This window comes from Anas acuta, chromosome 2, assembly GCF_963932015.1.
Source record: "Anas acuta chromosome 2, bAnaAcu1.1, whole genome shotgun sequence".
In the NCBI taxonomy this organism is placed as follows: domain Eukaryota; kingdom Metazoa; phylum Chordata; class Aves; order Anseriformes; family Anatidae; genus Anas; species Anas acuta.
Genome location: NC_088980.1, coordinates 34,633,149 through 34,658,734, shown reverse-complemented (window position 1 = coordinate 34,658,734; position 25,586 = coordinate 34,633,149). Strand labels below are relative to the sequence as shown.

At 40.9% G+C, this 25,586-nt stretch overlaps 2 long non-coding RNA genes across 3 annotated transcripts in view; one reads left to right on the top strand and one right to left on the bottom strand.

Annotated features, from left to right (window-relative positions):
* The window catches only part of LOC137852463 (uncharacterized), a 33,019-nt gene extending 8,113 nt beyond the window's left edge, over positions 1 to 24,906 (bottom strand). Inside the window, exons 1-4 of one of the 2 annotated variants that reach the window (XR_011093851.1) lie at positions 24,529 to 24,905; positions 1,491 to 1,678; positions 1,298 to 1,366; positions 1,129 to 1,179 (exon numbers count right to left, since the gene is read on the bottom strand). This is a non-coding gene — a long non-coding RNA (uncharacterized lncRNA). Of the gene's footprint in view, positions 1 to 1,128; positions 1,180 to 1,297; positions 1,679 to 24,528 lie in introns of both variants that reach the window. The other variant, XR_011093850.1, reaches the window with a different exon arrangement.
* On the top strand, positions 13,258 to 16,460 carry LOC137852464 (uncharacterized). The gene is made up of 2 exons (XR_011093852.1): positions 13,258 to 13,497; positions 15,629 to 16,460. It is a non-coding gene; the product is annotated as an uncharacterized lncRNA (long non-coding RNA).
* Positions 24,907 to 25,586: the final 680 nt, after the last annotated feature.

Below are 25,586 nucleotides of genomic sequence, written 5' to 3'. Positions count from 1 at the left end.
CAAATGAAAATCCAGTGTCTTAGCTGTAGATACTTATGACTGCATAAGAAAATCTTTCTCAGACAGCAAATTTACATATAGTTCAGCTTCACCACCTTTCTTGCATATGAGTTTCCTTAACAAACTCCAGGGCTTGAGAAAGAGACTTATCTTTTTCTCTGGTCAGATGGTCTTACTTCCAGAGCCAGATAAACAGAAAAGCTGAGATATCCAAACCAAGTTTTGTTTTCTTTATCTCTAATGGTTTTGGCCTCAAGTGCTTGGAGGGAAAATAAAAATCTGCCAGGTGATAGTCTTAAATCAGGGAGACAAGAAAGCAAAGAGGATACAAGCTGTCCAAAAACAGTCAGGAGCCACATCAGCCTGTTCTGGTTAAGTGCAGCTGGCTGGCCTTTCGAAAATCTCACTGATACTCTGCTGGGCTCTAATGTTTGTGTTAATCATGTACCTCTGGTTAAAAAAAAAAAAAAAAAAAAAAAGTAAATCTGCAAAGCATACTCTCTTTTTTATAATTTCAATAAAAAGATCAATTGATGATCATGAAAATCATCGATTTTTCATGATTGATGTTTTTTTGATTTACACTTACGTTTACATTTCCCATTTTCAAAGATATTCAGCCTGATCCTGCTGTCTTCTCCAACTGCTTGAAGCATGAGCATGCCATCAAAGTCCCTGAAGTTTCAAAGCCCGGTGCAACTGAGATGGGAACCAAGCCCAAGGATAAAATTCCAAAATTCCACTTACATCACTACTTTGAAAGGCAGAATTTACCACGTGGCTAATTTAAACCAATGTAACCCCATTTTTTTCACTGATGTAAACCTGATTTACACACACACAGAAGAGCTCATTCCACCTCTGGATGTTTTTTTTCTTCCAGGATCCTGGTTCATGAGGAGAGGTTAAAGAGATGAGGAAAGGGAAGAGGAAGGAGTGTAGTTAAAAGGTTTCCTTCAGCTTTTTATTGGCAGATAAAAGTAGAATCCCCACTGAAACCAGCAATGATGTATTTATTGGCGAAAAGGTCAATTAAACTTTATAGTCACTAGTACTCTGTTAAAAAAAGAATAAAACTCTAACAGATAAATTAAATAATAGGTTTACAATGAAGGCAAAAAATATTACCATTTGCACTGTCAATCAAAGCATGTGTTTGAGTTCTTCAGTGAACTGGAACTGCAGAAAGAAAAAGGGATATGGGAGCATTATGGGAATCGAGACAGTAAATTACAGGAGATATATTGTTGTGGAAACTATATTATTCTTTAAAATGAATTCAACCTTCTTGACCTACCTCTTTTCTTCAAAATTTCATCTCTTATATATGACCACTTCTTAGACCACCAGGCTAGAATTCAAATGCCTGAACGTGCAGCATGTTTAAAAAGATGAGAAATGACAAATATGTTGACAAATTATTCAAGCCTGGCCATTTGTGTAGCACATCATGCATTCTGATTAGACCTCCCAGTATTAATGGATTTAACCTTGGTGGTGGTGTGTGAGGCCCAGGAACCCAATACCCATGGTTTTGCAGGGGTGAAGGTTTTGCAGTCAGGTGAAGGCTGTAGAGGTGGGCAGTGCTGGTCTGTAAGGTGGAGAACCGCTTCTGGGGGTGGACTCTAAGATCAAGGCAAACCAGACCTTTCCATGGGGGAAGATGTTTTTCCAGTTCCTGAAAAAAATGGAAATATTTGTGTGCAAGTGAAATTCTGTGGAAAATGGAGGTTCAATAAAATGTTACTTCAGGTCAATCAAAACTTTCTGCTGTTATGAAATCAAAGCATTATGGTCCAAGTCTACCCTTTGAAAACTTGTCGATGTGCTTTTGTGTGAAAATAATAACAATGAAGTGCATGTGGGAAAAATCATTTCCAAATGAAAACTGAAAATACTCCATTCCAGAAATACTCACGTGGGCCACTTCAACCTTATGGGAATGCTTTGTTTTGGGACAAGAAGTTCTGGAAACAAAATACTGCCAGATCTGACAATTCATTTTTTATTTTTTTTTTTCAAAACATGGTTAATAAGAGAAAAAAATCACTTTTCACTGAGAAGAAACCTAGGTTGCAAAATAGAGCGTGGCTGTACTTTGCTGAGCTTGAGCAATAGGATCTGAACCTGACTTTCAGGACACGGCATTCAGGTGGGATCTCGTGCAGCTAAGGTGACACTGAGCGAGGATCCTGTCCTCGCAGTTAGTTAATGAAATGAGCATTTTCTGTTAAACTCAAGAGCCTCTCAGGGAATCAATATTATATTTGTGTCTCAGTAGAGGTATTTCAGAAGTCTAATCCAAGCTGGAACCGATGTCATTTTAAGACTGCAGGCATTCTGTCGGTTGGATACAAATGCCGTAAGCGATGTGTGGATTTTATATTAATTGGCTGTTTTAAGGTACGGAGAGGCAGATATCTGTTTTGCTGGAGGCAGATTTCTTTCCTTGTGGGGACTACGCTGAGGGCCAAACTGCCTGTGAAAAAGCAGGTTGTGGTCTGCAAAAGAAGGGGTGTTTCCCTGTGCCTGGCCACATCGATATTTATTCATTTTCGATTTACTGGTCAGCTGTCTAGGGGAAAGTGGCGAGGCATTATCTGTGGCAGTGCGACCTCCAGATAGGCCATCAGATTAAGATAAATTTCCTAATTTAAGAATTATTTTGATGGGGTGGGAAAGGGCAGCTCAGTTTTGTCACCCCTGCCAGGAGCCCCCCGGCATGCACGACTGCCCTCATTGTGGAGGACATTAGCTCTCAGCCATTACTGCAGGCAGAGCAGCTGCAGCAGCTTAGCGACCCCTCCTCCCCCCACGCTCACACCGCCGGGCCATTTTAATTGCAACCCACGGCTTAAAGTCTTCATTAACTTCTCCCCGAGCCCTGCCTCCTCCTCCATAAGATCAGCAGCTTGTCTCCCTGGTCGGTGGAGCAGCGAGGAACATCTGCAGTTCAAACGTGATGCATATGCAAGAGCGCCCTGGGGATTAAAGGTCAACGGGCTCCTCCAACACCCAGGACCCTCTCTCCCTCGCAGGGTGTCTGGTGTCTTTTACATCCCATTGTTCGAAACCCTATACTTCCTGCCAGGGCTTTTTGCCCGTGCCTTCAGCCCAACTGCTGCAAGGCTCGGGCGGCGCATTGGCAAGCTGGCCGGAGCTGCCCTCCAACCCGCGCGCGCTGGGAGCAAATAATTGGGTCCTTCCCTTGGCCCCTCGTTGCACAGCCCAGCAAGGGGATGGCTACAACAACAGCTGCAGTGCTGGGCTCGCTCGTGACAAATGGTCCTGTCAGTCTCCTTATTGATTAGCAGTGTTATGACATTTCCCTTCAAAAACACAGATGTGGCACGGGCAGCGACAGGAGCACCGCTCTGGGAGGAACATAATGTTTGCTGTTGTTGCCGTTTTCCTCTCCGCATCTGTTCGTATCTGTGGCGATGATGGTTTCATGCGCTGACTGTTTTATCAAGAAGCAGTGGGAGCAGGTGAAACCTTTGCCTGGGCTAAAGGCAAATACGCCTTGTCACATCAGGGGGCCGAGCCCTGTTCTCCCCCACCCTGCTGCAGTGAGCAGGGAGCTGGCCAAGGACTTGGTCAAGCTGGCGTTTGCAAAAGAGAGTGAAGGTGTGCTAAATCCATACATTTTTCCTCACTACAGGCATAAGGAAGTGACCTCTTTCTCTCAGATATTAGAGGCCAAAAGAGAAATTTAGGAGGTTCTCTATTTTTCATGGCATGAAGTAGAGCAAGTTTTTTTTCCCCCAACCATACAAAATATGGACAATTTAATTCTAAAATGGTGTAAGCCCTTCTTTATCAGTCTGCAACATCTAATTCAGCTTTCAGTGAATGCTTTGCAGTGCTTCGTGGGGAAACTAGTTAGAAGAAAAGTGCTTACCTTCCAGTCCTAACAGCTGTTCCTTGGAGGCTAAATTACAGTACTGTGCATGATCTGCATTAGGATGCTTGGAAATTCCTGATAAACATGACATTTATTGAGTTGGTTGTTACATTTAAGGGATCTTTATACCTTTTGAGTGAGAAAAAGCAATGCCAGCATGTCCAATATCATCTCTTCTCTTGACCAAAGCTCTTACAGTGCTAGTACAGCTGAAATGTGCTAAGCCACAAGCCTGATTTACATGAACTTGAAGCAAACTACATTAACATGATTGTGCAGGCATTACTGTACACAGTACACTGGTAATGAAAAGCATGTTTCGAAATGTCTCTTGTACAACTTTCAGCATATTTTACAGCCAAAAGAAGAGATCTAGTCTAGAGGGAAAAAGAAAAATACAACAAAAAAAAACATGCTTTTGACCCCCCAGGCAACATGATGTAGGTTAATATGAGTTAAATGAAATGTGACCAATTTGTAAGACATTTGGTTTGTATCTTGAGAAATTGAAGACAAGATCATTTTTCCTTGCAATCAGAGCAAGCCTTAGGCTACAAGCTCTTGTAGTCTCTACAATTGCCATAGGCCTCCTCTTTTAATATATTGGTGTATCCTCAAATATGTCTTACAACTTTCATAGTCCAATGATGTGATAGATTTGCCAGTATGATACTTCTGTTGCCTTTCCTCAGGAAAAGCCACCATTAGTCGTAATGTGTGCTTATAGCTTCTGTGAATTTCATCAATTTCTGTGTAATATTTTGCCTACAGCTGTTTATTTATGCAAGAAAATAGCTGCAGTAATCTATATCCTATAGTATATGAAGGGATTATACAGCAAGAAAACTGTTTTTCTGCCAGAGGTTCGTCAGTGTTTCTGAAAAAGGTTGTTTCAGACTGGCAAATGGCCAGTAAAATGTGGGTCTGTTCTGGGTTTATATTAACAGGAAAATCTCAAAATAATGCAGTTTTCAGCATTTTATTAATGATCATAAAAAAACTCTTTGCGGTTTTAGATTTGGAGGTGAAAACTTTTAGAGATTTACAAAGCAGGTTGTAAAATTTTATTCCCAGTAGATAGCTGGTTCACAAACTGTGGTCACACAGAAACTCAGTAGTCAGGCTTTAAATACAGTTCAAGAGCTCCAAACCCATATAGCAAGTTGGACTTCCTCTAAAATTCATCTCCTTTATCACATCACAACACCACCTTCCCATGCCTGCAAACAGCATCTCAAACTCACAAGTTCAGCTTAAACCTCTGTTCCACTCTTTGCAGCTATAATTCAGGAAAAGGTTTCCTTTGCTTTTCACATGACCTAAAGAAAGTGCCCCAAAGGCACAAATCCAGCAACTAACTTGAATATGACCTTCAGCTTTATACACTTAAGGAAAAAAATACCTATGATATGTTTGGCAGTCTTCCACTTGGGTGTGTGGGCAATATCATTCAGGAACATTTGGTAGCTATAACAACAAGATGTTCTGTAATTGTTAAGCTCATTTGTTTGAATAGTGGACAAGTAGGGACAAATGGAGGTCGCTTTTCACTTTTTTATTTATTTCAGAATTAAAGTAGGAGGACTGAGAGATGGACAATCAGGCACTCATGGTTCCAAGTGCAGAGGCAGGGACAAAGCTCATCAAGGAGCTCTTTGCACCTCTGGATGACACCTTCCATGCAACTGTTAATTCAGAGCAAAGAAGAAGTAGCAGCCATGACCAAGGGAGCAATAACAGCACCCAGGAAGTTCTGCTTCGGTCCTGGCCCTGTATCCTAACTGGATGCTGTGTTCTTTGCAGAGCTCTGTAACACAAAATACAGAAATTTATTCTTGGCTTTACAGGTAGCAAGGGGACATGTTTCCTGTGATACTTTGGGCCATACATATTGAAGAGAGAGATATGGGATTGTGCTCTCAGCTAATGATTCCTTATTCAACTTTGGATGCACAAGAAGAGAAAAGGGCTCAGCATTTTGACTGTGCACTACTGTTGCCAACTTCTTTACTGTGCTAATGGCTACAGGGAGATAGCCCTCACAAGCCTACCAAGCCAGCCTTAGTCTCTTTTATACTACTGGAGTTTCAGTGGCATTGTAGGTGGTTTACAGATCAGATGGAAGACAGATCTGCAAGACATACCTGTCCACAGAGAAAACATAAGGGAAAGGAGTCTTACCCTTTTTGGCATCTGGTATTCTCCACAGATCTTATTGTTTTAAGTATGGATTCTAGGAAATTAATGTCCTTGTATGATCAGAGATTAGTTTGATTTGAAAGGGACTGCTGAAGGTCACCTAGTCCAATCTCCTGCATAAGAATGTGCCAGCTTCACAGTTAGATCAGATGGTTCAGGGCATTGCCCAGGAGGTTTCTGAAAATTTATCAAGCAGAATAGCAAGGATTTAAATACACAAAACTATATATAGTGCTTTGCTGTTTGTTGCAGGTTTGGTTTTGTTTTGTTTTTGAGTGGCTCAAACTGTGATGCATTACCCAAGAAGATTCACGTAACAGTATGTGGCGCCACAAGCTTATTTATATTTGGTCTTCCTGAAAGCATCCCAATTGGATCAGTGTATCTGCACTGAACTCACAGGGCTACAGCCCTTTGTGTCATAGCTGGATCTGGCCTATCCCACCCAACACAGCCATTCAACCCTTTATTTTCCAGACAGCGTCCCTTTTCCTCTCACCCCATTTCAGGATACAGCTCCAGTTCTCCAGGACAGCAGCCCTGCCCTGGGGCCATCAGCCTGATGAGGACAGCAGGCTGCTCACTGAGGGCATGGGTTAGGCAGGAATTTTCTTTTCCCTCCCGCTCTCCAGCCGGAGATAATTGCGAAACTGATGGTCCATCTCTCTTCTAAGTTGAGCAACAAAGCCTCACAGCTTGTAAGAATAATTCAGCCACAATTAGCGTTGGTGTGAAGCCAGGGTCTCCCACAGATGAGTCTGCCTGGTCCAGCGCAGAAGCTACAATCTCTTTAATGATGGGAGGTTTGACTAAATTAAAGTTGACCCTCAGGCTCCTGGCAGCTAAATTCCAGCAGTAACCTTCCCTCCCACCCATTCCTCTGGAAAAATCCTACCAACAACAAACTACAAGTGAGAGGGGGAGGAAACTTCTCTGTTGTTAACCTTTACAGGACAGTGGATGTGTCCAAATCAGACAAAAAACATGATGTCTCCCGCTGAAGTGCCATAAATAGTGCTATCTCCCAGTGTGATCTTTGAGAGAATCTGTTTTGGGGAAAGAACAGAAGAGGAGTCCTAAAAACAGCGCGTGAAAAATGATGAAAGTTGCTTTGAAGTGAGTCCGAGAGCTGCAGTGCTTTCAGCAGCTTCCCCTGGAAGCCCTTGAAATTCTATCTGCAATAAAAGGTACCAAAAGAAAACAGCTGGCAGGAGCTGTTAAACTGGAAACAATATGCAGTTCAGAAGAGATAAACAGGATGGGCACAGAGCAAAGTCAAAAAGAAGGTATGGATCTGTTACGTGATAGAAACAGCCCCAACCATCCTGGGCCGAGACTGCCTGGCCAGGGAAAACGGGCTGGGAGAAAACAGATTTAGTACTCAGTTCTCACAGGAATGTGTGTTTTGCTTTAGCCTGAGGGACAGAGGTGTCAGATCTGGTCCCCTGACTCTTCACTGAAGAAGAAACCTCGGCTTGCATAGTGGAGATGAGAGCCTAGGGTTTTTAGGTGGAATGACACTGCCAAAGCAGAAGCCAGCCTTCCGTGCTAACATTTCTCTGCTACCTGAACCAACAGGTGGATGGGGAGCCACTTCCCAGTTTTAGGACAGTGAGGCTTTCCTCTGGCTAGCTGGGTAGTAATGCTCTGCTGCTGAACAGAATGGGTCCTTTCACCTTGTGCAACCCTGAAGCAATGTCAAGACTGTGACCAAACACACAGCCTGTTTTTGCCCTCATCAATATCTTTGGAGACAAACTGGTGAAGGACTAGCATCCAGGACAGAATGGAGTGCCTCTCTTTGTGCAGTGCAGAGAAGAATATGGGTAACAGACTGTGCATGGACCTTAACCTGTTCTGATTTGGAGATGAGAATCATAGATATTGCCTTAGTTTCTAAATAAGTTCTGTAGATCTTTACTGAGGGGACTGAGAGCAGAATATGGCCACAGGAGAATGGTGAAGAATCCAATTGCAGCCACACCTCCCACTCTGATCCACTGTTGACTCTGCCCATGCAATTACTGATGGAAAGTCACTGCTTAGAGACCTCTGCTCACAATGGAAGAAATATTAATCAAAACCTTTGTCCTGTCTTTACAGATCCACTTCAAATCAGAAGCACTGCTAGGGGAAAATGGTTATTCAGAGATGTGGTTGGAGTGGGGTGGAGGGGACCAAAGTCACACTTTTCATCTACTTTCATTTCTAATTTACACAATTCTCATTCTGCTTAAAACCATGAAGCAGTTCAGATGTAATAATTTCTGGGAAGTTCTGTGCTACAACCATTAGACTGTCCCAGTATTAGGGCAGAAACTAAACTGTATCCCACACAACTCCATTAATTTTCCAGGCATATGGATTTTCAAGCCTACATGCGTTGGAGGCCTATTTATTTTTATGGACCTGGACTAAAACAACTATTCATAAAAGGACTCAGGCATTCGCATAGTCGCTGTATGTCTGAGTGCTTTGATACATCTAAGGTTGAAAAACCATTTTCCACTTGCACAAGCTTTACCATGATTTGCAACTGATTTAGTTCACCATAAAGTCAATGGACATCCCTCTGCTTTCTTTAATATATCTCAGATTGGGGGCTAAAGAAAAGAAATTCAGTCTATCTAATGCATATGTGCACATACTCTTAAAATTGGCATGTTAGGAACACAGTTTGAGATGGGTGAAAGTTAAGTGCTAAATAGGTCCAAGAGTCAGGGGACTGAAGATGTCACCAGTAATGGAAAGGTGATTCCAATAAATAGGAGTACTAGGAGTACTGTATATTATACAATTTCATTTTCTCTTAAAACTTAATCCTCTGGAATTTAATAAATCTTTGACCTAAAGGCTTTTGAACAGCTGAATGAAATCTGATTGTAAATTACAATCTGACTACACCATTCTAGATCCAGAAAAGCTGTAGAGAGACTGTTATTGCCAATTAAGTTCCACAGCTTTTACAGGCAGATGCCTGTAGACCACTAAGATACAGTGTGTTGGAGCAGTTTTCTTATTTTAAAATTCTTCACAATTCCTAGAAGATTTTAAGAGAACAATTGTAAATAAAGTATTCTCTGCCTGCATGGAGGCAGCTAGCAATTGCTCTGAACACAGATATTGAAGATTTTCTATTCATCATAAATGTAGAGATTGGATGAAGTAACTGCATATACTCTTTTAGTGTTTGCATAAGTATTTAGCATTAATTTTCTTTTTATTATCTTTGTACCAGGTCACATGATATTAGAATGTCTCATAAATTAAATATAGCAGGATTGAATTTCCTTTCACACTTCTAGAGTATTAGCTCAGATTTTCCCTGGTATAAGTGCAAATGGGATTTGCATTTTTAAATTTTCATATTCTAATATAATTGAATATGTCTCTGTTTCTTGCTATAGGAACACATAAATTATGTGTTTACAGCAATGCGTAGAAATCCTAAACTAAAAACCTGCAGTAGAAAGAGGAGAACACAGTGGTCCTTGAACCAACCTCCCCTGTATACTTCTGCTTTTTTTCTTTCTCAACCATCCACCAAACAATATAATTCTCATGTTTATCCTTTAACTCTTACTTCATCTTTGTTCTACTCAGAAGTTTTGGATTTCTGTTAGCATACTTCTTCCCTGCAGTACAAGCCAAAATAAATGTGATTATTTAAGAGGATCCAATGATATTAGACAATAGCAATGAGCTCCCTGCCAGCCCAGGGCAAGATCTGGTTTTACAGGAGCTGGTCTTCACTGCCACTGCTGATCCGATTCCTGCTGTCCTTGAGATCTGGCTGCACGTTTGATTTTTCCCTCCTCTTTTTTTTTTTTTTTTTTTTTTTTTTGCATACAGAATCAGTAACATATGTGAGGAATTGAACAGCTAGTTCCAATGTGTGATTTTGTTTGTTTGCCGTTTGCCCACCATGATTTTCAACTTACCAGATATTGTAAGAATTTGAATCTGTGAGGACTTCTTTGGCCCTCTGCAGAAATAAAATCAGTGAGAGTTTCATGCGCTCAGCAAATTCTCAGCATCTTTTGAGATGCAACCTAGTCTTCAATCTTCCTGACGTTTTACTCAGGACTCAGTAACATATTGAAGGTACAGTTACTGAAAACCACAGAAATTCTGTAACGCCGTTTAGAGTTAGCCACATCCTGTCCACCCGGTGACAGCTCTTTGTTTTCCATCTGTCACTGGGAAGGTTACCCTGAGGACAGGAGCAACCAGTTCCCCATTGCCTGCACCAGCGCTCATGCTGCAGCTGCTGCTGCCTGCACTGCTCTCACTGCTCTTAACATGGACACCAACCCCAGAGCCACTGCATCACCAAAATCCTCACTTTTCTCCTCCACAGACAAATTTAATTGGATAAAATAATGCAGGTAATAACTGCTGAAACTCAAGCCACCCAAGGAATAGCTGAGCACATGCAAATGACAAATGTAAAGCAACGTGGAACATTTCTTAATGCAACATTTCCCCCTTAAATCACCGTTTGATTCTTAACTCCTGAAACAACCTCAATATATGTTGTCTCCTCAAAAGTGCCCTCTGGCAGGGAACAGCCTCTGCATGCAGTGTCTTTGTCTAATTGCATTTTGGCAGAGTGGAGTGAGGAGAAAATAGTGAAAATGAACTAGTTAATTCTATGGTCAAAGTCCGTCATGGGCTGGAAAGTGGAAGAGAGCCGAGTCCTTCCTGCTTTGCTGAGCTGTCTTGTGTAGGATGTGAAACGCTGCAGTCCTGGCGAGTAAGCGAGCGTTAAAGGGCAGGTTTCAGTTAGCTGCTCACAAATGCAGGCGCTCACTGGTGATGGTTAATGTGACTATCATTATCCCCTGGATATACTCGGTTTGCTTTCCCACACAGGTTATTTGTTGATACACGCAAATGGACGAGAGGCAGGGAAGTCTTGCAGGACACAGGTGCTTTTTGCTGACTCGTTAGAAGTACTTCTTACCAGCTGAGTCTTTGCACCAATGTCCTTGGCCAACACTTAACAAATTTTTTCTATACATCTTTATTTTAAATACCTGTAACTCAAGAACACAAGCACATTAAAACAAAACAAAACAAAAAAACAAAACAAAACAAAACAACAACAACAAAAAAAAAAACAGCATACAAAGTATTCTGCTGTATAACTCATGACACAGGCCTGTGTTTGGTGTCTTGCCTCTCAACTACATCTTCACCTTTCGCTTTTCTTACCTTACAAAACATGCCCTACCCTCTGTCAGAGGTTAAAGCAGCCAAAAAAGATGGCTGTCCCCCTGACCTCTGTCCTAGGAGGAAGCCTAAGGAAAGGCACAGCCTCTTTTAGGAGGCTATGTCACTGCTGCAGCTCTAGGAAGGCAAGGGAAGACTTTGGGAGATGGAAGCCTACCTTCTTCAGGCAAAGTGTCTAGGCTCTGTGCTAGAAAAAAGACTGCCCCAAGACAAGGTTGTGCCATGGCTACTGTTTAACAAAAATGCTAAATATTGCAGGAAAATATGGGATGACTTTTACTTCTATAGAGGTGATAAAAATAGCCTTTTTTATTCTCTCAGTAACTAGGAAATACAGGCAGATGACCCCACAGTTTGGTTTAAAAAGCACTGAACATCCACCAATCCTTTTTAAATCAGAGGGAACTCTCTCTCATTTTCAAAAACAAACAAACAAACAAAAGTTAGAACACAAAATATAAGCTACCTTTATTTTTCACAGTTTCTTATACACTGACCCTGCTAAATTAGATCAGAGAATCACAGCTGCATCGGGAGTATCCTCACAAGGATGAACAGTGAATGAAGGCATCTAGCACAGCATTAATGCAACCCCAATTCCTGCAGCTCTGCGGCACAGCCTCAGAGTTTGCCAAGGAGAGGAGGAAGGGGGGGTGCAGACCAGAGCAGAGAAGATGGATTATCTTTGAGCTGACCCATTCTTTGTTCATCTCTGTGGCACCACATCCTTTGCCACACAAGTCATAAAATTTCATACCAGTAGCTATTTTGACAGTGACATAATAAACCTCAGAGGGGAATGAAGAAACACATCAAGAAGTGTCAAAATACAGCATGTTGTGTTTGTACCACCATTATAATATCATGGATTATCAGTAGTTATACCAATACAAGAGAAAAACAAAATTGAAGGGGTTTTTAGAGGATCAGATTTATTTTACTTATGTACAGTATATTCACATACCTTGAGAAACAGTCCTTATTAATAATATAAGAAAGAATGATTGCCTTGGAAATGAGCATGATTGCTATGAAAATCTCTGACAGGACTACAGGCAAGAAAAATTGTCTAGTATCAAAGTACTCCAGAAAAACATGACTGAAATCATGGTTTTAATTTATTTCAAACAATTTCTCATCTGGTAGCATTCTTCCATACTATTTTAATGGCTCCAATGCTCTTACTGCAGTCTAAAATTAACCTTCACCTTATATGAACTAAGGAAATTTCATAACTACATCCGTATGCAACACCGTGTTGTTAGCCTCTGGTACTAATGGTATTAATTTCAAATGTATTTCAATTTTCTTTGAAAAGCAATATAATAGAAATTGAACTAATATTAAATGCAAACGTAATAAATATATATAAATATGTGCACATAACAATAGTAGTCGGATGTTCCCCTGACAATGGAGTGCAGATTTGTCAGATATTTTAGTAGCACACGGTATGAGAACAAGCCCTCAGAGTAAAAGGCCATCAGATGCTCTACCCGACCTTGGTATGAAACATGAGGGGGATTAAAGGTACTGCACAACGAAGTGACCTGGCCAAGGCGTGCTGTCAGGCAGAAGAGGAGTGGCAGATAAACCACAGGACTCTTCAGTCCCCGAGTGGCAACCTCTCCACAAATGAGGCTGTCTCTACCCGTATTTCATGCAGTCCTTCTTGTTCACGAACACAGAACAAAAGATAGGATGGTTTGAACCCAGGCACCACTGAATCCAGCCTTGTAAAGTTCAGTGTGTGAGACCCATTTTGGGTTTCTCAAAGGGAAGTCAATGCCAGACCTCACTGGGGAGGAGCTTGCTGGAGCATTATGGGCATTTGCTCAGGCTGCAGGTGAATGCTAGGTGAGGCTGATCAACAAAATGATGCCTGTAATAATGCACCTGCTGCAACAAACTGGGGCAAAAGCCCAGGCAGAGAGCAGGGCTGGGTGTCTGTTGTGCTTCAGTAGAAGATTCCAAGACCCGGTTTCTCCTGGTCCACAGCAAACACAAAATATTTAGAAATTCACTAACTGCTCAGCAGTGTTTTCTAAAGGGAGTGCCAAGGATTTAATCTGCTTTGGTTCACCAGGGATGTCTGCAGTTAACTCATGATGGGAACAGAGCCTGCAGCTCATGGTAGCTACATTTATAAGCAGAGACAGGTAGGTGGGCTTTTTGAAAGTCTAAAACTGAGGAAATTTGCAGTGAGAGTAGCCAACCACATTTTCTTATCATTGCTTCCTAACATTGCAGAAATAGGATTATTTTGAGGAAAGATTTATCTTAGCATCCTAATACAAAGTCTTTTAGAGCATAATTCAAAACATTTTCACACATCTTAGTGCTTTTGTATGTTAAAAAGAAAAGCAAAATTATAGCTTCCTCTTTGCACCAAAAATATTAAAAGTGGCTGCTGGGAAAATTTCTGATGCAGTTCTGAAGTCATCATTACAGCATGTGTAACAAAACGCTTATGATAGTATACTGCATATAGTTAATTAGGGAGCTATAGGTAAAAGCAGAGGTAAATAGATTTTTTTCTGGAAGGGAGAGAGAGAACATAACACCAAAGTGTCGAACTTTTGCCTGGAAAAGACCTGCAGAAAGTTGTGCACACTGATTTGTGCTCTTTAGTCAGGAAAAAGGAACTATAGGATGTGCTGGCAGAGGTATTTGGGGACTTCTGCTGCTGACGATTCTTTTCTGCAAAGATCCTCGACAGCTCTGTGCTCACTGACAATGAAGTAGCTCCATCACCTGGGCTTTTTTAGAATTGCCTTTTTCCTCCTTTACACTGGATTTATACATTTATTTCCTTTCTTTCTCTTTTTTCTTCTCTTTTCTCTTTTCCCCTTTCCTTTCCTCTTCTTTTTTTCTTCCTTTTTTCTCTTCTATTTTCTTTTCTCTTCTATTTTCTGTTTTTTGTTGTTGTTGTTGTTGTTTGCTTGTTTGTTTGTTTGCTTGTGTTTTTTTTTTTTTTCTTTTTTCTTTTAAGATCACATATTTGAAATAACAGGCATTATAAAATAAAGCTGCAGGTAAGTGGTAACATCCATCTGGTCCTTAGGTGCAAGAACTTCTGTCTTTGAACTAAGAAGAACCTTTGTTTTACAAGTGTCCCGTCATACTGTGTTGTGTTACAGCGCATTAAAATCTTTAGAAGTCACTGTCCCAAGAGATAACAGTGAAGTAGAAGAAAAGAGTTATTCTAAATGATTTTTCTGAGACATATTGTATTTATTTAATTCCATTAAGACAAAGTGGAGTTATTTATGAAATACATGAGTATGAAAAAAAGCAGATCCAGAGCAGAAAAGTCTAAGTTTGGTAAAAGAATAAATAAAGCCAATGTCTTTATATCTCTCTCTCATTTTTATTGTTAAGAGCCTCAGCCCTAGTTCCTTATACCTTAGAGCCAAGTAAAAATGCAGTATGTAAGCATAAATTTCAAGCAGTAGGAAATTCAACCCAGCAGAAATCAGCCTGGCAGCAGTAAAGTATAATCAAACCCAAACCTTGCCCACAGTATGATTTTTTTTTCCCAGTAATTCCCATGTTTCAGTAGTTGGGGCTTATATTATGTCCTCAAAGGCTTTATTTATTATGCCCTTTCCCTCAGGCATGCAGGTGGCTTATCTCAGTCCTGTCTGCCTTTTGGTCAGTATGTGCAGTGGATGATCTTCATTGCTCTCTGCTCATATAGGAAGTGGTGGGGAAGGTTAGAGGACCCCCTGGATGAATGTTGTCCTCGCTTTTTAGACTGCCTTGGGCAACAGCTAAAGGTCAGAGCCTAGAGACTACTATGGGTATGAGCAGACTCAGTCTTCTGGGGTCTACATAGGGAGAGAGCTGCTGGTGCTCCACATGGGCTGAGAACTTTTTCTCTGCAACTAGCTTTAGTTAAGTCCCAATGTGAATAGCAATTATTTGTTCCTCTAATACATTTGGCTTAAAAATACCATATCTAATGCTACAGAGAAACAATGCTTTTTCTTCCCATTCACTAATTTATCTGTGGCAGCTAAAATCCTGTCTAAAATCCCAAGTCTATTTTAGAAGCATTTTACTGGACATAGCAGATACGGCACTGGAGTGAAAAGAAGGCTATAATCATTGCTGTCATCGTATGCCACAAACAAACAGCCTCTTTCACTCTGTTTCTTGCACAGGAGATGCTACAAGAAGCATACAGGCACTTGCAGCTCCATTATTTTATTATTTCTATTCCTCCCTCAGCCTTACTCTTACCCTCTCTAGAATCTTCTGCTTTCTTTTTTGCTGTTGTCTTTTCAGGCATGCTTCAGGATCAGAAGCAGTCCCAATTGAGAAAAATAATGTCATTTAGCAAAAATCTACAAAAGGCAATGTTCTTAACAGGATCACTTTGGAATTTCAAGGAACTGTGGACCCTTGTTTGCTGGTGAGGAAATGGATTTTACCCTGCACATAGCGTGCAGTTATCCCATTGCATCTGATCATACAAATAAACCATCACAGAGTCCATGACCTCAGCGCTGTCATAATGATTGGCCCGCCTTGATTAACTGAAGGACCAGTAAGTTTATGTCCCCAAATCAAGGAAAGTCAAGTCAATGACAGAAGTAGTCCAACAGCAGACACATCACTCACTCATCTTGTACAGCAGTGCCCTCAGTACTGCACCTGGTTTTGTTTGGAGGAGAGCAGAGCTCTGCTTACACTCAGCAGCCACATTTTCTCCACTGAGGCTGCAGCTTTTCTTTGGCAGAACAGAAACCTGGTGTCCAGGCTGCACCTGCTGTATGTGCCACTGTTCGCTCATGCGGTTTCCCCACATATTTTTTTCCAGTCATTAGTTTTCTCAGGCTGGTAGCCTGGGCTATATTGAATCAGCATCCTCAAGGACCACGCAGCCCAGGATCCTGATCTGAAGAGCAGGCCACAGAGGCCTGCAGGGCCCAAGGCTCAAGGCAGGGTCAGAGCAGTTCCTTGTCCCCTGCTATCAGCCAGCAGGACACTGGGTTCTCACTGAACCAGAGACTATACCTACTGTATTTAAAAGCCACGACTGGATCTGTTCTTCAGACATCTGTTTATTTTTGTTTTCAACCTGTCCACACTCCTGTCCTCCATAGCCCACAGTTAAGAGTTGTGCAGTTTAACTATTTTCTGTGTGAAAAGGTAGTTATTTTGGTTTAATCTCCTGCATCTTAAACTATCAGAGTTTTAAAGATGAGAGAAAAAAATGTAGTTCTTGACCTTCTAAAGAAGCCAAGTTGAAGAAAAGGAAGGGATGCGGTTTGATATGAGATCAGGCTTCCAGGCGTTTTTAAACCATCCTAATTTAGTTTATTTAAGCCCAGTGAAATGAGCTATGTAGAAATACATGAAAAACTCAGCCTTTAAAGAACCAAATTTGCCGGAAGCTTCTGTGAGTAGAAAATTCCTCTATTACATATTTGGCAGAGAAGTGGCTGCATAGACAGATGACATGCCATTAGAGTCCATATAAGTAACCGCTAGGGAAAGCACCTGCTGCAATACAGAAGATGTTGTTAGAAATGCAAAGATTTGATTGAAAAGCAATTTATATTCCAAGCAAATGCATAATAAGAGAAGACATACTACCCGGCACAGAGCTTCCTGCAGAGGAAAGTGACACACATTAGAAAGTAGTTAATCCTGTGGAAATAATTAAACAAGATCAAGGGGAAAAGATATTTGAAAATATACAATGCTGAGCCAAAACATGACTGATTCTGCTTGATGAAAAGAGAGTTCATCCACTCAGCCACAAAGTCTTGCAATTCAGGAAAAAAAAAATAAAATCCTTAAATTAAGAAACAGAGAGGAATACTGATTCTAATTCAGGAATGAGATCGTGCAATTTCAATGTCTGTACCTGCCTATTGTTAAGGAAAATGAACAAGTAAAAGGAAGGTTTCATTTCTGAATAAATGATTTTAATGCCTTTCTGTCCTAGGTCTCCCTGTTCCTAAGAGCAATGGGAACAGAAAGAGCAAATATTCTTGTGTTCTCTTTCTGCCAGCAAAATAACTGATGTTGAAGTCAGCCTCTGCTTTCTGCCCTAGTTCCTTGCACTGATCTGATCTTGCTCCCGTAGATATTAACAGAGTCCTATTAAAGCCAGCAGGAGACTGAGACCCTGAAGTTATGTACACTAATGTGGGACTCTGATGATGAATAGAGGTAAGGTTTTCTAGTCTGTGCAGCTCAATTCATAGGCTGGATCACAAGGCAAAGACCAAACTGGAAAAGGACAGAAAGAAAATCCTTGCAAATGTAGACGAACATCTCTCCCCTGGTAGCAGAAAATGAACTGACAGCTGGGTTCAGGAATAGATCTTAAGGAAAATGAACTGAACCATCCCTGGCAGGACTATGGGACTTCCCTGCAAGAAGCATTGATTGTCAGTGGCTCTCCTTGTCCACTGTCCTGCTCTGGTGGAGTTATGCATCCGTACTATATGGGCAGGGCATGTGGCCACATTACCCTGTGACCAAACCATGCTCAAAAGTAAGGGGCAACTCTTGAGTGTGGTGGAGACAGGAACAGAAAAGATGAAGATATTGAAGCAGCTTTGCTTCACTGTAACTACTACCTGAAGAAATTGCCAAATGAAGTAGCAAAATTAAAAGTTTTTATGCAAGTATGTTCATTTCTTTTTCCTCACAATTGAGCTTGTCTGGTCTGTGCATGTTCATGTAATTTAGAAGCATGATCCCATGGCCAGCACTTTACTTGCCCTCCCTGGCAGTGAGTTCCCATAGGTGAAACCCATATAGCCTTCCAGAGCAAAGCTCTGGGCAAGGCTGCAGGACATCTCAGGGTCCTCTGTGACCTCTGTGGTCCTGAGATCTACACTAGCTGGACCATACCTTACAAACACATGCTGGCATTGGTATTTATTGCTGCCAAGGGAACTGAAAAGTCACATAAAGAGCCAGGTCTGGGCACTGCCTGGGCTCAGCAAAACCAAAGGGTTTGTCTCAGACACAGCCTGGTGCCTTGCACAGCCTCCAGCATGTCTCTGGTGCTTGTCTGCAAGAGGGAATTCGCCTGGGGCTGTGGAAAATTCTGTATTTTTCCTTCCTGGGGTCTGATGCATTCCTGATGGCAATTTCAGTGGTCTCTGGTAAGGTCCCAGGTACCTGCTCAGAACAGAGTTGCTCAATAGGTTACTGAGGGCTCTTTCCCTCTGAATGCTGTTGCAGACAGAAGCAAGAAAAATGCTTCCAAAATGATAACAGCAAGAATCTGACTGCAATCTGCAAGTCAGATAGGAACACAAAGAGCATTTCATCTCCTTTGTGATTAGGAGTGAGCTTGACACATGGAAAATAACCAGACCACACAGACAAAGGAACACTGGAAATAATAACCCTTAAGACGTACATCTGAAAAAAATAATTCTTCCAATGTTTAAATTTGCCTAGTGAGTACAGATGCCAAATGCATTTCAGGAATAGCTCAGCAATGACTGAGTACAACATTTAATTAAGTGATTATATAATCAGCCCTCTGTTTTATGAAGCAATAATTCAATTCCCAAGTGGATAAGCTATGAGGCCGAAGGCCGGGCAGTTTATCACAATGAAGGAATCTGATTACTGCCGAGGAAAACATAGGGACAAAAATGTTATTGTTAAAATACTAGTTTAATTAATATAAAATTAATAAGTCCTGTTTTGTTTTGTTCTGTTTTAATTCATAACAATGCATAGCCTGTCAGAAAGATGGTGCTTCCTCCATTTTTCATGTGGAAGTGCTGCTTATTTATGACCACACAGAATATGCGGGAAGTTAATGATGTCACACAGGCAATTTATTGGGGATACAACTACAAGAGTCATTTTATCAGGGAATGATATAGTTCTCTTCATGGAATATAAGTAGACAAGAGACTCCACTTATGCTGTAAAAGAGAGATCAGACAAGGTAACTTCATTGCGAGAAGGCTTTTCACTGAATTATTGATAATAATGCCACTAAAGCAGAGGTTCCAGCCCCACTGAGCTGTGACTTCACATGTGCACAATATATGCACGATATATGACTAAGGAAATCTGGCCAGCAGTTGGTGAAAATACATATAGTACTGACAGTACAGTATATGAAGTTGCACAGCCAGGCATCTTGCTCAGAGAAGAAAGTAATGCCTTGTACAAACAGCGTACCGGATTGAGATAGGGAATTAATTGCATTTATTTCTGCTTGTCTGGGGTTTGTTTACAATACTGTTTAAATATTTTATTACAGATTTCAACAGAACCCCAAGTCAGTATAGGAATAAGCACAGAGAATATCCTCTTAAGAGATTCAGTGTACAGTATAGGGAAGAGTAACTTACTGAAATATGAAGAATCAGAAAACACTAGAATAGCAAAAGGAGAAAAGAGCCGGAAAAGACAACAAAAAATGAATTCAGAAAATCAACTGGTTATGGGGACAGGACAAGGAAAAATGGAAAGAGATGAAGTGACCAGTGTTGATTAATATATGCAAATCGCAGTCCTCAGAGCTGAGTGAGTAATGGCTTGAAGAGGGTGTGAAACCTCCTTTTTGCTGCTGCTATTGCATTTGCACAGGGTCAGGAAGCCCACGTGCAGACTCAGTGTTTCTGAGAGACACCTGAGAAGATGTCCCACCTGTTTTAAAATATCTGGATGAAATGAAAGAAAAAGGAAAAAAAATGAGTCTGAACATTGAATTTAGACTTCTGCAGTAAATTCTACTTTTACTATGGCACTAGGATATTAGAGATTGTATTACATGCTGGGTTCCCAGGATGGACAGTTCAATGGACTGCACACCGTGTAATCATTGATTCGGTGCCTTGAAATAGAGCTTATAGGGAAAGCTGCTGGGGGAAATAGCACTAATAGAGACTGAGACTGGTTACTAAAATGGGGAGGAAAACTATTAGGTTGCAATCATTTTATAGGAAAGTGTTCTTAAGTGAGGGAAAAGGAGTTTATGTTCCATGTAGAAGAATCCCTGCAGAACAGTTTCAGCTTATTAGTACTAAATTGACCACAGCAAATGAGCGCTACAATTGTCAATGACCTGGCATTTTATAAGCACACTGGGGCTCAGTTTTAAACTATTTTACACACATGAAGAATGTGAGATGGAAGATGAAAGCAAGAAAATCCACCCAGCAGTCTCGGCTTCAAAGACTGCTGCAGAAGAGTGCTCTCGAGGGTGCACACATAAGTACAATGAGATTTGCTTTGCTTCTGGAGTTTGACCACTGGCACTGAAATATGAGGCTTGAATAGAGCAGTGATAGCCCTTAGCAAGGAAATTGTTAAGGCTGTATGCAAGTTGCTAAACAATGTGGAATTTAACCCTTCTGAAAGAGAGGAATCACTGAAGGTATTTAAAAGTGGGAAAGGAATAACAAGCATTGATGTGGGGGAATGACCTGGTGAAGGGCATGAGTCCTTCTCCATCCCTGTGTCACAAGATGGCCTGGGATTTTTCTGTGCTGTGTCCTAGAGACTTCATTTGCAGATCTAGTCTCTGCTCTGCACCCTGGGGCTACAGGACAAGCTCATAGGCATCTCAGCTGGACCTTGCTTTGAGATGGGGTACTCACATGTCCTGTCACTCCAGGTTTTGAATTCACAGCACAACAGAATAACCTTCCTTCAAGTTTTGGTCTGTGTTGAGTGCTCTACCAGCCTCTTTAATACAAGTGCAGGGTAAGTCACCAGACATGAGGATCCTGCAGCCCTTACTCAAAACGCATCAGCCCATATGAACTTGTCCCTCCTGTTTATCTGTACTGCAATATCTGTGTACCCATCCACAGTCATAAAGACAGCATGCTTCTTCATCAGGTCTTCAGGCGATGAGATGGTGCTTTCAAGATATGGGAGACAGCAAGCAGAAAATCTGAAGAGGACAAGTAGAAGAGCCACTACTTTGGTCAAAAAGTGGTCATTAAACAAGGTGATCCTTCATGTATCTCTGGTTTAGGCAAACACTGTGCTGACCGTAGCAACAACAACTGTAGATCCCAGAGCACTGCTGCACTTGCGTGACATAAATATGATGCATGGTTTTTAACAGCACAGGGAGAAGAGCTAGAGAGATCAGCCATGCTACAACCTAGATGAAAAAGAGGGTGCTTAATTTTTTACATGATGCATTGCAGCATTTGCTGGTGGGGCTTTCTGGGTTGTGTCCATAATGACAGTACAACCTCCTTTATCTAAGGCCCACTGCCAATGTCAATTAAGCTCTGTGCTAGGTAAATCTAGTTATCAAGTCTTGACATTCATAGGATTTCATATGTCAATGTGGCAATCAAATGGCCTAAGTAGAGTTGGTTGGAGGTCATGAGCAACATGCAACAGACTCTGATTCCAGTTTCCCAGTGCTAACAAATATTAATCTGCCAACCAGGCTATCAATCGACCAGCAAAGCTGTTTGATGCACCAACACCAGATAGAGAAGAGCTTCAGATACTTTGATGCTCTTCTTTTGAGTTTATTACACTTCAGCACTTTCCTTCTCAAAAGTTTTACAAAAGCTGTTAATTTTTCACTCAGATTTTAAAATGCACTGAACTTCCCAGAGACGATGTCTAACAATGTTAATGATGGCTGGTTTCAGAACTCCCGGTAGGATTTGTATGCAATTAATGTTCTCCTCCTCTGAACAGAAACCTAGAGGTTTGCAAAACACACCATATGTTTGTCAGTTTGCCAATGAATCAAGATGTTTTTGCAGCCTTCTGAGTTTCAATAATTAATGGTAATGTCTAAAACCTAAATCACAGTTCAGGGGCTCAGAACAGAACTTTTGCCATGTCCAGTGTTGTTCGGCATCATCAGAGTGAGACGTTTCAGGTGAGAAATTAAGCATTTGTACTAACTCCTATTTTTCCCTTCACTGCCTGATCTCCTGTAGTGGGTTTATGTGGCAAGGTTTTGGTAGCAGGGAGCCTCCCTCACCTCCTTCTGAGCTATCTGAGTAGATTCCTGCAACAGACTTACTTTTTATGCAGAGTAATGCTATTACCCTCAGTGTAGGCTTTGGTCTCAAACACCCAAATGTTAAACACTCCTAGCTGCCTAGATTGACTTGATCTTAGTGACTAAATGATGTCTATCAGCTTACAGGTTGAAAATATGCTTTATTCCCAGCAAGTGTCTTGTTATTTGCGTTAGCAGACTATTACCAACTAATTAATACAACAAAATTAAGCAAACAATATAAATCAGATGGATCTCAACATTGTTCACAAGCAACTTCACTAATTTTTATGAGCCATATTTTTTCAATTATTATTTAAAAATATAGCTACTTGAATGTCTGATCCAGAAGAGAGTATTTAATGTTAATAACTCATATGCTTATTTCCTTCACCCTTGGGTAATTCTTCTGAAACCTCCTCTGCTTCCACATTTGTGCATGAGCATTCCTGCCTTAGCTGAGACTTTATGATTAGGTTCCTTTTCCTCAAGGTGACGATTTTCCTTTTTGCTAGGCTACTAGAACTCTTTCCCTTTTTATCGATTCCCAGCTGATCTGACCTATTCCAGTCTTTTTCCCCAGACAGATCTAAATCTGCACTTCAAGATGGCTGATAAAGGAGCAGGAAATTCCTTAACTATCTACAATATGCTAGACTGCTACCCCTCCAAAGCAGAACTACTTCAGGAAGGGTTCCAACAATAATGATGTCACCAGCCCTTCTGCTTCAGAATTATAAATATCACTAGAAATGGAGCATTCTTTAATTCGCTTAGTCTCATACTCCTTTTAATATTATTCATAAAATGGCTAATTTGTACAATCAATTAATTTAATATACACCTAGCCTATCACATAAGTTAGCAGTTCCTATGAGCAGCATATTTTTAATAATACTGTTGATTTTTCTCAAGTGTGCCACAATAATGTTGGTGTTGTGCCTATGTGAGAGGTAATGTGTTTTAGCACCATGAGTCTTTTTAGCTTTAGTTGTACTTTGCAACACTGCCCGTTCACAGAACATGAAGCACATTAGAAACATTGAGAATAATTACTTTTAGGGTCAACCAATTGCCCCTGCATGACTGAAGCAGGGGATATGCTGGTGCCATTTGGGCCCCTACTGTGCTTTCCATTTTGGGGGTAAAACTCCCCCTAACAGCACCCAGTGCGATATGCAGAACGCCACACACTGGAACTGCCAGGAGGATTTCTGGACAGCAGCAGGGTTCAAATCCTATTTTGAGAATTGTGGCACAGCACTAAGTGATCCCAAGCATTTCATCGTGCAGTCTCTCATTCCTTTTAAAGATGACACAGTCAACAGCAGCAATAAATGTTTCCAGCTAAAGCTATCTCTGAGTATCTCTGGGATTCCTATTCAAATGACTTCTTACTTGCAAAGGGTTTTTGTTTGTTTGTTTGTTTTTTACTATATTGATGTAGCAGCGCTAATAGAGTACCTAGTATAAATTAAAGAAAAAAAAAAAAAAAGTGTTAATGCTAAATAAAGCTTGCACAAATATGGTTTACTTCAGCTTAAAACTGACAGCAGAAATCCCAGTATAGATAACATCTAAATCCTATTAAACCTCAATGTGAGGCAATATTATTGAGATACAACCTTGGCTGCAGCAAAAACAAAGGTTTGCTTTAAAGATTCATAGTCTGTTTTGTAAAAGATATATCCACTCCTCCTCCTCCACATGATCTTTTGAACACAATTTTAATCCAAACTCTTTTGGTTTTACTTTTTTTTGGCCATCCAATTCTCAGTTCCATTAAATTATTCATTAAATATATCTCCTTTCGTTGAGAAAAAGGTGGATTTTACTCCCTCCAAAATTACTCCGGAACTGAAAAGTTTTCACTATTCAAAAAACAGAACATTTGAGCAATCTCCATGTCCATTACCAAAATTATTTTTGCCTGGAAATGCTGGTGCAGTGACTCCCGAACACTGCAGGATGAGCACTTCACAACCCCAGGCTCCCAGTCCCACCTGGGTCCACCAGGCAGGAGACCTTGCTGTCCATGGGACTCAGGCTGTGCAGGATGCCAGCCAGCAGGGAGGGGAGGAACATGGAAAACCAGCACTAAAATCCTACAGGGAAAAAAATAAAAAAAATAAAAATAAAAATCCAACATAACAATTTTTCATTGAAAACGGCCTGTTCAGCAAAACGGATGGTGATTTTCACTCACCTTGCAGGGGATCCAGCAGGGCACCAGCTGCTTTCCTGCCAGGTCACCCTCTCCATTCACTCTGATAAGCCGAGCAGTCATTAAAACTGCGGGCTGAAAAAGCTTCAGTTTTCCCAGACTTGGAATGTGAGCAAAAAAAAACTCATGGCCACAGGCTGCCAGGGTCCAAGGGCAGGATGGGGTCCCACAGTAGGAAGAGGAGAAGTGACTCGTGGGTATCGGAGTCTGTACTTCTCCAGCAATTCTTCCTCCTGAAAGCCTTGAAGAGAGACATTTTTAATAGTTTTATAATTGCTACCTTTAAAAAAAAATCCCTTCTGGAGGGAATTTCTGAAGTTTGCTGTTTTATTTTTTGTTTCTTCCCTTTTATTTTATTATTATTTTTTGTTTGTTTGAATTTCCCAGAGAAAGGTCAGTCTAGTTTTAGTCAGCATTCAAGCAGCAAAATATTCTTCAAAATACTTTTTTTTTTTTCCATTTTAAACCAAGTCAAAGTTTATAGTGTCAACTTCCCTATTTCCTCTTTTTAATCAAAACTCAGTATTTCCATGGGTCAGAGAGAGCAAACACACTTGAAAGTGAGGACAAGTAGTCTTACAGAGAAATCTTCTGTTTCTGTAAAGCTGCCATCGTGACTTTTGGGTCATTCTTTTATCATTCATTACATTTGAGAACCACCCACAAAAGATGGGAGAAAGACAATTTGGACATTTGCTGCCACAACAACCCCGCATGGCCCCAGGTAGCCACAATTGTAATTTTGCTTTTAACTTGTACCTATGTCTAGACTAAGCCTCCAACCAGTCAGAAAAAAAAAAAAAAAGGAAAAAAAAAAGTGAGAATAAGTGAAAAAACAAGTGAATTGTAGGAATAGCTTGAAAATACTTTGTTCTGCCCTGGTTGACACTGAACAGGAGATGGATTGGCTGGTCCACAGGATCCATCATCCTTATATACTCTGAATTCTGCAAGCAATATCCCAGCAAACATTCCCATTATGTGTGTGCCAGGGTTTGAGAGCTGTTGGGGCTTCTGAATTCAGTAACATGGCTAAGCAA